A 14,480-nucleotide genomic window follows, 5' to 3' on the forward strand; every position below is an offset into this window, starting at 1 on the left:
CCATAAAATGCAGTAAAAATGACCGTACTTGTATCACATACGTGATGACAAGTGGTGACTGTTCCACTTATTGGTGGGCAGGTGTCTGTGGCTGACCTAGTCACTTGCTAGTTGGCAATATACTACTCTTGCCATTCTCACATGTATGACTCAGATTACATCCTTTAGTAGTTTCCCTTTGCTGTTGTCACAAATTATCACAAACACAGTGGCCTCAAATGACAAAAATTTATTAGCTTATATTTCTGGAGGGCAGAAACCCAAAATGGGTGTCACTGGGGTAAAATCAAAGTACAGGGCTGTGTTCCTAATGGAGCCTCAAGGAGAAGGCCCTCTCTCTTTTTCTGACTTTGACTCTCTTCCCTTTTCATTTGCAAGGACCCTTGTGATTACACTGGACTGACTCAGATCATCTAGGATAGTCTCCACAACTTGAGATCTTTAACTTCATTTCATCTGCACGGTGCTTTTTTGCCATGGACGGTGAACCAGGCTCAGGATCCAGGCAGTAGTGTGAGGTCATCGAGGGTGCCATGACACTGTCTACCGCATGTCCCAATATGTTACAAAAAAGTACGTATCACTCATCTTTGGGTTTTCCTGTAATAATCTCAAGCTCAAATGATAAAACCAAGACTTTGGGAAGGATCGTCTCTTGCTCGTTTGCCCCTTCTGGGGCCAGACCCACGTCTTAGTCATGTCTGCATTCCTGGCACATGGATGTGTTCTGTGCTTGTACACTGAGATGAAATTCTTACCTTTACTGGGAACAAGAGCTCTACAAGTTCATTCAGGGACACTGTCCAACATCTGACTAAGGAATGACCTGCTTGATCTTTTCCCAAAGGACAAGGTACACTCAACTATGCTTTAATTTCTCTATGGCAGTTAGCCGTCTCTCCCTCATTCCGATCAGACCAGCCTCTCTGCTCTCTCTCATTGCTAAGTTGGACGGTGTTTCAACTCTGCAGCTTCCACTCATGGGCAGAGGGAGGACTGGCTGCACACGGCAATTCAATGACCAACCTCAGCTGAGGGCGCGGAAACACTTCAGAACACCTGCCATCTGGAGTCATCTTGGACATGCAGCAAAGGCTGTATCCCTGCAGCCCCTTCAGAGGATGCCCGTCTCTCCTCAGCCCTGCAGCCTCAAAGCCCCCCACCTGCAGAGGGAGCAGAGGCCCAACCCTCTAGCAGGATCCGCAATGGGGCTAGAGGAGGGCCTGGCTCTTAGACGACAATACGTGCTCCTGCCTTCAAGATCTCTGCTCATTTGGCCCCTCACCTTGGAGGGCACACTAGGGTGTAGAGTTTGATCTGGGGATGAAGGCATCAGGAATCACGTCTCTCATGCTTTAGCTCTAGGCATGCCAGGATTCCAGCTGACCCAAAGAGCCTCGAGCTCTGCCGACCCCGCTTCTGCAGCCCGGGGCTCTCGGCAGGCTCCCCCCATCCCTACGCTCTGCAAGCATCACCCCTTCCTCTGCCATTTATTTATCAGCATTTCTCCTCCATGGGGCCACAATGGGCTATGTAGTAAGTGCCGGGTTCTGACCTGCCTGCACCATCGGTGGACCCACCATCGCATCCCAGAGACCTATGTCCCCCATCTGTGACCTGGAGACAGTAGTCAGTGCCTGCAAGGGCCCAGGCCCAGAATACGCACAGGGGTAGAAATCGATAACAATGCACAACCAGTGTTGGATAAACAGTAGACTTGTCATCGCTGCAATTGTCCCGATTTTCTCTATCTGCATCGTTTCCCTCTGGTGTCTCCTTGGGAGAGCGGAGCCTGGCTCATCAGAGAGGTGAATCAAGGGAGGAACCACCCACACGGGCCCTCGGCCACGCCACCTCCTCCCAGGCAGCACCCCCCGGCGACAGCCGCAACTTTCTTCCCTTATTACGCATCAGAGCTAATCTCAGCAAGAGTGGGATTAGCCGTGTCCTTGCCCTCTCACCGCTGGGCCATATGCTCCTGAATGACAGCTGTGTGACAGCCTTTGCTGGGGGAACACAGTCTTTTCAACCCAAATTTGATGAACGTACATTTCTTCTGTCTGTCCTACTTTGGGCCACCTGTCACTGTGGCGTGGTGCCTTCATGGGACCAGCCTGACACTGAAACTGGACCACCAAGGAAGGTTCAAAGACAATGCTGCTGCCACCAGAGAGAGCTGGGGGTAGGGAGGCATGAGGGCTCGGTGGCAGGGAGGTCTCCTCAGAATCCAGGAGAGCCAGACCTTGGGTATCTGGGACCAAGAAAGAACCTGGCCCCCACAGCCAACTTGATCCCCAAATTGTGCGCCCTTCACAAAAGAGGTGGCCCCACACAGAGGGTTATAAACCAGGGCTTCTCAAACACCCTGATGCTTACAAATTTCTGGGGACCTTTTTCCAACAAGGATGCCAGTCCCTGGGTCTGGGGAGTGGCCTGTGAGTCTGCATTCCTAATAAGCTCCCAGGTGACGCCCTTCCTACAGAGAGTCTCTTACCCCAAGAGGCTACTTTGTGACTGAGATTCCCATACTGACGAAGGTAAGAGGCCAAAGGAACGAAGGAGCCTCCTGAGGGAGCCGTGCTGGACTTCTCCAGCCATCCCAGCTCAGGGTCACCAGCCATGGTGGGGTGAGCACTGCCAAACCAACCGGCCAACCACAAAGAACCTTGTAGCCACGCCCTCGTTTATAGCATCGAATACAAGCTCGGGGAGGGCGTAAGAAACAAGAAGGTTCAGGAACGGTCGGGAACTCCAACACCCTTCTCTGCTCAGCGCCTGCAGAAGAGAACGGATGGGCAGGGGATCACTGGGCCGTGAGAACGGAGGCCAGGGAGGCGAGATGCCCCAAAGGAGAAGCCCCAGATCCCTGAAGACAGAACTTACCCCTTGTCCGTGGAGCCTCGGGCTCCAGAGGCAGCCGTTGGGAGGCTACCTCAACGTGCTTCCTTTCAAGGCAGGAGGAAAGTGTACGTACTTGCCCGGAAGCAGGTAATAGGAGCAATTTCCCAAATCGACTTTGGCAACCCTGAATTTCGGTGGAGATGTCAGACGGTGACATCAATCCACCCGAATTGCTTTTGAAGATGGAATGCTCACGATCTCATAATTCTTCGTTAATTGTTAAGGAACTAATTAAACCCATAGCATCTCGGCTAACTGAGTTTTATTATGTTAATTTCGCTACTGGACAAGCTACGTCAGGCATCTGCGGACTCCACTGTGGGCTTCTGGCTCCTGACAAAAGGCGTTAATGATATTTTCAATGAACACAGCGCCTGTACCCACAGAATCCCAAGCGATCCACCGACAGCTCCTTGCCAATCCCCACAGGGCCGAGACCTGGCAGCCGGGCATCACCTTGCTGGCTGGGTTCAAAGCAGCCCCTTCCCCCACGGGCACACACGCACACGCGTGTACCTACCCAGGTGCAGAGCAAACACGGACTGCTAGCCCAGATGGAGACAGACAAGCAAATGCACACTCTGCCATCCTGTGTGTATTTCTCTTGAAATTGTTATTCATTCCCATATTTTCATTGAAATCCGAGCCTTAATTGTGGCTGGTTAGTGACTCCTGGCACAGGACATGCTGTATCCTGCTGGGTCCGTCTGCCTCTCCGGCATTCCCCGGCATGACCTGGGCCCAAGCACCTGGTCTGGGTGCTGGCCCACCTCGTCCATAGCAGGAATGCTTCACCCCTCCTTGCACACCCCACAGCCCTGAAGCAAGCGGCGTCTAGGGGAACAGGATGATGCGGGGTTCCTGCCCACCTCTGCCCCCGCCACACTCCAGGGCACGTGTGGTCTCTGTGATGATGCTCCCTGAACTGATCAACCCTTAAAGAGCCAGAGATGTTCCCGGGCTTACCAGGGAAGTGGCAGAGTCAGAACGAAAACGCTTATCGTTTAACCTCCACTTCCCCAGAATAATGGCGCGGAATGGAGTTCCAAACCTTGGAAAAGTTTCACTTCCTACTTTCTCCTTAGAGAGGAGGAAGCTGTGGCTTCAGGGGAAAGAAAGCACTTGTTTAAGAAGGCGTAGCTAGTTCTTGATGATTCTGGAGTCTGGTCCCACCCCTGCCAGCGCAGTGTTTTTTTAGCAGACATACGACCTGCTTGGGAGACGCGCATCAGAAAGATAAAGGCCACACACTCGGAGAAACCTTTTGAATTTCCCTTAGAAAAACGGTCTACACACATACCCCTTCTCACGTCCGACTTCTTCCTCTTTTTCAACCAAAACAAAACCAAAAAGAAGCCCAGAGTCCAAGACCCTCTTAAATTTAGCCAAATATTTATTTTTCTCAGGCTGGTTTCTTCGCCTCAAAATAAAAACAAAACCGAAAAGTACAAAGAAAGGAAAGAGGAAAAGTGCCATGGATGTCATCTCCTCACGCCCTTGTTCCTGATGGAGCAAATCGCTCATGAATCATGTAATTTTGCCTGCTGCTGCCCAAGGTCCTTTGGTCTCTGAGCCTCAGTGGCCTGTCCTCCAGGCTCATGGTGTGGTCTCAGCTCCAAAAAAGTCACCAGCTCCATCCCAAGGGGAGGAAATCGGGTTCAGCCACAACCCACCTCTGAACCTGCCGGTGAGCTTTGTGGAGAGATGCCACACCCAGGGAACTGCTACTAGTCATCAAACCTTTGGTCTCCTTTCTAGAAGAAGGGAGGAAGGAACCTCAGTTCCACGTTTGCCAAAGGAAAAAAGGGGGGAGTACACCGATCACCAGAAGGTGGCGCTACACTGTAAGACAGGCTAGCCAGAAGGGGTGAAGCCTCCAGGAGACAGATCCCAGGATTTCAGAGCTGGGCTCCTGTCTAGAGATAAAATGAAATAATATGAAGCCAGACCTGGAAAGATCCTAAAATATCATTCTGGCACAATCCCATGTCACTGACAGGGAAACTGAGGCCCAGAGAGGTTCCAAGATTGGCCCACGATTGTACAGACGGGGAGGTAGAACTCACATTCTATCAGCTCTGTGTGCTCTACAAAAGGCTGCCTGCTTTTTGGCACAGCTGAGATCAGAGGATAAAACACAGAGATTGGCTCATCAGAGAGAAAACAGGTTTAGGAACTGACATTCCAGAGTATCTTCCTGGGGAGCCCCCACCCTTCACCCCAGGGCAGAGAGGAGATTACAGAGGGTCCGTCTCCCTGGTACCAACTGCTCTGCCTCCTGAGTCTCAACAGTACAACCAGATAAAGCTCCACCACTTCCTAGCTGTGTGATACCGGTCGATGGCCCACTCAACCTCTCAGAACCTTGACATCTTCATCTGGAGAGTGGCACAAAGGTACCTCCCGCTCGGGATCGTTTTGGAGAATTCGAGATCCTCATGTCAAATGTCTAGCTCAATGCCCGGCATAGAGTAAACTCTCATGAGACAACTCTCCCTTCTCTTCTGAACTGTGCCTCAAGGAACATTCCTCCACAAGGGTCCCAAACTGGGACTGGAAAAGCCCACCCAGAGTGCACCGTGGAGGAAGGTTCTGCTCCTATGACAGGGCTCATGGCCAAGGACCCCAGACACGGAAGGGTGAGGTCGCAGGATGGATGGCGGGAATGGAGGAGGGAAGGGCAGAGTCCAGCCTATAGTGTCCGTCAAGAGAGAATCAGACAAAGTTGCGAAGCCTGCCTATCTCTGCACAAAGCCCATTCGCAGAGAAATAGTTCCCGGGCCAGAACCGCACCAAACATCCACAGACACCCGCCCCCATGCAGGCCCAGCACACGGGTGTGTACACACAGATGCACACACGTCCACACCCAGACTTCAAGGAGGGCGGGTGCGGTCATCGGAGGGCTGGGGCAGACGAGCAAGGCCTTCACGGCGGCCTCAGATCCCGTAAGGGAGCACCTTGTGTCTGTCTCCCTACCCGAGCAGCCAGTCCCTGACTCTCATTCCAGGCCCGCAGGAGCCGGGCTGCATTATCACCACCCTCTCCACACACAAAAGGCCCCAGCTTTTCAAGGGCTCCCTTGGGACCACACAGTGAGGCAGCCTGCTGCCTAGGTGAAGCCCCCGGCCAGTGGACAAGGCGCAGGCTCCACGGAGTTTCTCACCCTGGTTCCAAGAATAGCTCCCCGCTGCGACTGAGTCTCAGGTCTGGGCCGAGAGGTGAGGGGGCAGAACAGATCCCTCCCGGGGACAGAGGTCCCTCGCAGCTCTGTGACCCTCTGGCTTCTGGCTTCATTCTTTGCCTCTTCTAAGGAAAGACGTCCTCTGGATCTCTCTGACGGGCCCTTACCTAAACTAGATGCAGGACTTTCTGGGTCATCTTTTAGGGACAGCAGGTGGGGAGGAGACAGAGTTCACCTATGGCGGGGGGCACAGTGACTCCTGTCCCTTCTCACCCAGCCCCCACCATCCCTGTTCAGGGGACTTTCGTGATTCTTCCAGGTTTCTACGAGGAACACTCCCTGGACATTCCCGCATTACAATAGCCTGGGATAGAATACCCCAGATTCGCCCTACCACGCACGTAGGCAGAGAAATTCGGGCTCCCTGAGCATCAGCCTGTGTAAAGATGCGTACCTGGGCCACGGCAACATCTCACTCACAGCTGGCTGAATTCGGGGATGGTGACGTGCCCCGAGCTGGACTACTGAGTCCCAATCCTGTGCCCCACCCCCGCTAGCTGTGTCATCACGGGCAGGTAATTCCATCTCTGGGAACTTGGGTTCTTCCACAGGCAACGGAGGATAAAGACATACACAGATCTTCCTTGACTTACGGCGGCGTTATGTCCCAATAAACCCATCCCAAGTTGAAAATAGCTTAAGCTGCCAATGCATTTAACTCACCTATCAAACATCACAGCTTAGCCTAGCCTACCTTAAACTTGCAGTTGGGTAAAATCATCACGGCCACTGCCCCGGATCACGACAGAGTAACACACCACGTATTGCCAGCCCAGGAAAAGAGCCAAATTCAAAGTACGACTGTTACCAAGTGCATATTGCTTTTGCACCACTGTAATGACAAATTGTAAGTGGAAGCCACGGTTGGTCCGTCCACATATCACTGAAACACTCCTAGTGACTGGTTTGTAGTAAGTACTTAGTAAATGTTAACCAAGATTATTGGTGTTTTTCACATGCATTCATTTGATGTTGACAGTATACCTACTACGCACAGGTACGGTAGAGGCTCTTTCACCAAAGGGAAGGAGCCGTGGCCTCCCTCCCCTAGGCTGCGTGACCAGGAAGGGGGAGGCTCTCCCTGCCTGTGCTGAGCAAAGACCTCGCTCCGCCCTTCCCCCTCGTCCCTATGGAGAACACATCTCATCCGTGGATTCTCTAAACAATTCTGATTCTTCTAAACACTTCTGATTCTTCTAAACACTTCTGAACTCCATGTTCACTGACTCCTCTATTCCTGAAGCTTCACACTCCTCCTGAAGCCACTTGTGACCCACCTTGTTCGGTGCTCCGAGAGGAATCCTCCATTTGTGGTATCCCCACTGTGTGGTAACAGTGAGGTAGACTTTGGGGGAGCAAGAAAGATGACTGGCACATGGTCCTGGCCCCCAGAAAGCCCACATCCCTCTAGAACACTCATTCTTCCCAATGTACTGAGCATGGACTCGGTGTCGGGTATGTGTGTGGCCGGGAACAAGATGGGCTGTGTGTCCTTCTCCTGGAGCTTTCAGTCACCTGGGAGATGACATGTAAGCAAACCATGACAATCATGATGAGGGGAGTGCCAGGTTTCACCGATGTGTAGATGAGACAACGGTTAATAACAAAAAAGTGAGATAAGCATCATGGGAAGGAGTGACATGGAAGCTGCTGGAACACAGAGGAGGAGGCCAGCTCTTCTTAGGGGGCTCAGGAAAGCTTCATGCATAAGAGGCACAATACCACCAATGCTGAAACCGCGGGTTCTAGACTCAAGCACCAGGCTTGCAGTAGCAGGCCTGACGCTCACTAGCTCATTGGGTTAACAGAGGCAAGAGCTCAATCTTTCTAAGCCTCTGTCATCACATCTACTCTAATGGGAATAAATCAGTCCCCAACATATACCACCGATCTGGGGGTTGAATGAGATGACTCACGGGAAATGTGTAGCGTTGTGCCTGCTGGCATAGAAGAGCACTCAGTAGATGTCCTTCTTCGTCATCTTTACTGAGAGAGATGTGAACTGAAAGAAGGGATTGCCAGGAAGTGATCATGCAGAAAGGCATCTCTGCCCTAGATGGGGTCCCTGGCCCAAGGCCAATCATTTCTTTCATGGGCCTTACTTCTCCCATTCAGTAAATAAGTGGGTTCATTACTTATGATTGACGTCTCCTTTTGCTATAAATTGCTCTCTGACTCTGGTTTGCCTTGGCCTTTTGAGGTCGACAACCACACAGAATAATCACTCTCTGACATGACTTCCTACTGCCTATGTTTAGGCAGACCATGGCCCAAGCCATATTCTTGGTAATTGCAGCGTCGCCGAGGTCAGAGAGCTGACGCACCATGGAGAGGGTACAATATTCCACATACACCAGTCCCGACATACACCAGTCCCGACACTGGTATGCTAATAGAACACTCCTGTCTATGGTGATGTTCTCGGTCTGGATCTTCACCACCAACTCATTCACCACTGAAAATACAGGTGCCCAACAGAAGTGATGACAGAACCGTCATAATATACATTCAGATGCACGAGGCATGTGGTTTCAATATGCCCCATTGTGTTCATGACATTGTGGTTGGTACTTTATTGTTTGCCTGTCAACAGAATCCTTTCTCCAGAGTTCTGGCCGAGTGGCCGAACCCATACGAAGTCAACTAGAAGTTGAATTTTTGTACTGTGGCTTCTCCTTGGCTCTAGGAAAAATGCTTTCTCCTTGTTTTCTCTCTTGTTATTAAGCATCAAGATCACCTGAAACAGAAGCTAGGAGTCATCCCAGGCATCTTGTCCTCAGATTCAATAATTGACCAGAGACACACTGCTATGAATTTTACCTCCCTGACACCTTTCAGAAGAGCCCAGGATATTTTTGCCCCATCACCCCACATTGGCTCAGACACCCATCATGTCCTTGCTCAGAATTGTGAGATAAAGTCGATTTACCGTCCTCCACTCGCCCCAGTGCCTCTTCTGTTCCAAGTGAGGCCCTCTAAAATACAAATAGAACGACCATGTCACTCTACTACCCAGCGCTTTTCCCACCCCATCCCCTGGTGGTTCTCAAACATGAGCAGACGTCTGAGTCACCGCAAGAGCTTGAGAAAGCACACGTTATTAAACCCACGCTCAGAGTGTCTGATACAACAGGCTGAGGACGGGACTTGGGAGTTTGCACCTGTACCAGGTGTCCAGGTAATGCCGACGCGGCTGTGTTGGGGACCACGCTTCAGGGCCATGGCCCTACACTCCAGGATGTAACCCACCCCCACCCCGGCCTGGCACTCCGGGATCCTTGACAAGCTGTTACCCAGCATAGTTTTTCCATTTTATACCAGTGACGTCACACACACACATAGACCTATTACTTGTGCCTCCCGCAGCCAAGTATCCTTGTAGAACAGAGACTTTCGGGTTTGAACAGAGAATCCAGACTGTAGGTAATGAAGCTCATACCCTTACGAGACGAGTAATCAGGATGAGGCTGAACTCAGTAGGCAATCCGGGGCTCAGCCTCCCGCCCCCCAGCAGGTGCTGGCAAGCATCGACACCCAAGCTTTGCAACTGAGCTTCGAGGTAGATTCCATCCAAAGTGCTGTCTTCTCCTGATGCCTGAAAGCCGTGTGGCAAAATAAACACCACAGCTGGTTCATTATTTAAGCCAAACGTAAACAAGATCTAAAACAGAATAGGATGGATGCAAGCCAAATGGAAAGGTAGTTTAAGGTTATGAAATCTGGCTTGGAAACCACATGTTGTCTGAACTTGTAAACATCAAAGAGCCAGACTGGAAAACTGTAATAATATAATAATAATTAATAATAATAAAATCATGCCTTCCCCACTATTACCTCGGGATATAAAATCATAAAAAAAGAAATTAAGATGTGATAGGCCTATTAAGCTACTTACTCTGTCTCCTGAGAGGGAAGATCTGCACCATCTACAGGGTCTAGGAAATCTTCTGCTCCAAAGGACATTCACAAATTCTCAAGGACAGAGGGAGCTTCAGAAGAAGCAAGATCACAAACACCCCGCTAAGAGGTCATACAGCAGTCTCCATTTCTCCCGCCTGCAGAATTTTGAGTTGCTGAGGATGGAAAGAAGGCCCACTCGCCATCCTTGGAAGAAGAAGGGAAGCCCAGAGCCCACAGCCTCCCCATGACCAGCCGCCATAGCCAGGAGGATCATTTGGTAGAACAGAGGCTGTGACCTTGACCACCACACCTGAGTTGCTGAGGCAGGCCCCTGAGATCAAGCTGCTCAAACAGCAACACCAGAGAACTGACCAGAACGGTTTTTTTGAAGATTTTATTTCTTTATTTGAGACACAGACTATGCACACAAGTGAGAGAGATCATAAGAGGGAAGGAGAGGCAGACGGAAAGGGACAAGAGACTCCCCACGGAGCAGGGAGCCCCACATGGAGCTCCGTCCCAGGACCCTGGGATCATGACCCGAGCTGAAGGCAGCCCCTTGACCCACTGAGCCACCCAGCGCCCTTAGAACTGACCAGATTTTAATTTCAGTATTTGGGAGATTCATATGCCATTCGGCCCTTCCCTTTGGAAGTTCAGGATCAAAACAACTTGAAAATTCAGAGTTAACCATATAACAAATTATTCTCCTATAACGTGATGACGATACTCATTCTTTGAGATGAATGTTCCAAAATTAGTTTATCTTTCTCTTCCTTATGAATAGCTTCCTCTTTACCCCTAAAATAACAACAAAATCCGGACCTAGCAGATGGAAGTATCCAGTAGGCCTTTGGAGTGAAAGTGTTTTTATAGAATTTATTTGGGACAAATATATATCTTTTCTACTTTCAAATAGGCTCTTCTTATCTTGTTTCATCCATCATAAAATAAATTCTCACTTGACCCAATCAGGGCTCTGCTAACGTATCAAAGGTCTTTCTGCCACCACACAGCTTAATCTCCTTCAGTTTTTAAGTAGCCCCTGAGCAAAGAAATTTACAATATTTTAAGTTTCTCAGGGCAGCCTCATACTTTCATTTTAGAGCTGTGGCATCCAGTATGGTAGTCATTGGCCATACATGACAATTTAAACTTTTCATTATTAAAAATAAGTAAAGTGGGTTTTCCTGGCTGGCTCAGTAGGTAGAGCGGGCAATTCTTGATCCTGGGGTTGCAAGTTTGAGCCCCACAATGGGTGTAGAAATTACTTAAAATGTTTAAGAATATTTAAAAAAAAAATTAAGTAAAAAGTTCAGTCCTTTATTTCAGGAAAATATGTGGTTAAATCACACTAACCACATATTAAGTGTTTAATAGTCACACGCAGGTCGTGGCTACCAGATATAGAAAATGCCCATTATCACAGGAAGTTCTGTCTCTTTGCCCCATTTTAGAAGTTGAATTTCTCCCCAAGTCTTTTACCTCTTCCGTCCCGCATTCCTGCTCTCAGAAACCACTTCACTACTTCTCATCCCTGGGCTCATTGGCTTCGGCCTGTCCAACCCTGAGAACTGCCCTCCATCCTGTAAAGGGAAGAGTCCTGCCAAAGACAATCAGTAATGCAGGGGTCCCCGGGGGGGCTCGGCCAGTTAAGCATCTGCCTTCAGACTCAGGTCATGATCCTGGTGTCCTGGGATAGAGTCCCGCATCCTGCTCCCTACACAGTGGGGAGCCTGCTTCTCCCTCTGCCTGCTGCTCCCCCTGCCTCTCTCTCTCTCTCCTCCTCCTCTCTCAAATGAATAAATAAAAACTTTAAAAAAAATTTTTTTTTAATTTTAAAAGGCAATCAGTATGCAGAACCAGGCTCAAAATCCAACAATCTAATTACTAGTGCCTCATTGCATTAATGTTTTTGCACATCTTATCCCTTTGGTCCTCGGATACATTTGTATCCCTTACTTACCTGCATGTGTATTATCCTGCTCCAACCTCAAATGACTCCAAGCTGCAATTCTTCGAGAAGGGCTCCACGCTTTATGCATATTCCTGATGTTTTTTTGGCCTCTGGCTGGTTGGTGGGGGGCTCAGTTTCCCATATGAAAGTTTGGAAAGTCCAGTTCAGGCCACGAGTGTCCACTAATTTCAATCTCAGCAGCCCTATGTCTGTTCAAAGTAGAACGCGGTAAGGTAGAAAGAACACTACTGGTCATGGAATTCAAGGCATTCTGGATCCATGTCTCCATTCCTCTGTTTCAGGCTCTGGGATCTTGGGGAAGTTCCAGAACATCTCTGAGGCTCCCTGTCCTCACCTGTGGGGGTAACGGTAACAATCATGAGTTTGTGGCGAGGCTTAGCATAAGGATAGTAAACAGCTAGCTCGGTGGTGAGTTTATATAAATCTAGACACCCGGTGCAACCATGCTCTTTAAATGTTTCTCTTTAGAAATTTTTGAATTAGTGGTAACAGAATAATGCAGCTGGTAGTTGTTTTTTTTTTTAAGCCATTAAAAGACGACAGCTCTTAAAAGTAACTATTTAATTAACATCTTGCTTTTGTTTATATTACTACAAATAGTCTGTTATCCATGCTCTGCAAAGTTAATCATTCAGAACAAATGGGTGTCATTTGAAATCTTATGTGGAAAGCAGTCCCTTAAAAGGCCAGCACTTTCAGAGCTAACTTCAAATTAGCGAAACACAAGTTTTCTCTGGGCAAGTTAGATTTCTAAGCACTAAGGTGAGTCTTGTTCCAAACATGCCCACAGACACAGAAGTGAGGGCAAGCAGCATAGCATAGCAGGTAAAACACCTTGGCTCCGGAGTCAACAGCTGAATGGAATCTTGACTTGGACATTTTGTGGCCGAGGATTGCACAGATTAACACACTGGAATGGTATCCCGTATGTGACAAATACTTCCTCTCTAAATCCGTAAGAAATTATCCTCATACTCCAAGGATCCTGCCACACTTACCTGAAATATTATGATTCTGGGGGACTCATTCAGAGAGGACTTGCAGCGATTCTTATGAGTAAGATGGACTCATGGTCCACTTCGGCCCCAGGTGGAAGGCTCTACCTTCATCATTTCGTCTCATTTCATCTCCAACCTATGACTCCTTGAGAAAATTCTGTATCTAGTACATGGCAAAGACAGAATTCAGTGCAGGGAAATCTGACTTCAAAAACCAGAGTCTGGGTGCCTGGGTGGCTCAGTTGGTTGAGCAACGGCCTTCGGCTCAGGTCATGATCCCAGAGTCCTGGGATCGAGTCCCACATCAGGCTCCCAGCTCCTCAGGAGTCTGCTTCTCCCTCTGACCTTTTCCCCTCTCATGCTCTCTCTCTCACTGTCTCCCTCTCAAATAAATAAAGAAAGTCTTTAAAATAAAAATCAGACTCTGAACTTCTGTGCATTTCTGGCTCTCCAGGTAATTAGGCCACGGTGATGGAGGCTAGTGGCTCCAGCCTCATACCCGGGGTTCGGGTCCTGTTCCACAACTCACTAGCTTTGTGAACTTGACGTTGAACCCGAGTCTTCTCTTTCCTCAAATGTAAAATAGGGGTGATAATAATACTATCTTGAGGGACTTCATAGGAGAAGTAAATGAAAGCGTGCTGAGCACCTAAACACATTGTAGGTGTAACAGGAAAAGTTTGAACACAGGACAAGCACACTAGCAATTTTCAGAGCCAGGTGAGGGACCCCTGCACCCCAGTTGCTGACAGCAGCCTGGTACCTCACTGGAGCAGTTAAGTGGGTAATTGCTTCAGCAGAAAGGGAGACTAATTATAAAGGTAGAAGTCCTGGGAAAACCAAGCTTTGCCTATACCAGTCTTGCTTGGTAGAATCGGATATCTCTGGGCCTCTAATATGCTGGGTTCTCTAAATAAAAAAGTCCTGAGGCATTTAGATTCGCAAAGAAAAGCCATGCATTTTTAACACTGTTCTTTGTAAACTGAAGTTAACTTTTGCAACTGCTCAGTCCTGAAAACCTTGATTGTTGACCTTCACAGAGGTCACACATTTTGCCAGGATGCCTGCTCAGCCATTACAAATAGATTTCTTGGCTCTAGAACGAATGTCTCAAAAGGATTTTGACCCATAGGCCATGTTTTCACTTCCTGGGTTCTGTAATGACCCCAGAAGATGGCTCAGTCTTCTCAAAAGGACACCCCAGACCAGGAGACACCCTGGAATACTCCTACCTACAAACTGTTTTCCCTTCCTCCAATGCAGTTGCCAAATAATCAGCTCTAGTGATCCTTCCAGAGAATAGGATCTGACTCCTCCCGGGGTCTGGCTGTCCTTATGAGCTCACCCACCAATATACCCCCACCCCCTTACACTGACCAGTCATAATGGAATTCTATAGTTCTTTAAGTTTTCATGCTTTGCTGCCGTTATGCACTGGCCCACACTCTTCCTTTTGTCT

The sequence above is a fragment of the Mustela putorius genome, unplaced genomic scaffold (assembly GCF_011764305.1).
Source record: "Mustela putorius furo isolate JIRA1106 unplaced genomic scaffold, ASM1176430v1.1 tig00000813_pilon_pilon_pilon, whole genome shotgun sequence".
Taxonomy (NCBI): Eukaryota; Metazoa; Chordata; class Mammalia; order Carnivora; family Mustelidae; genus Mustela; species Mustela putorius.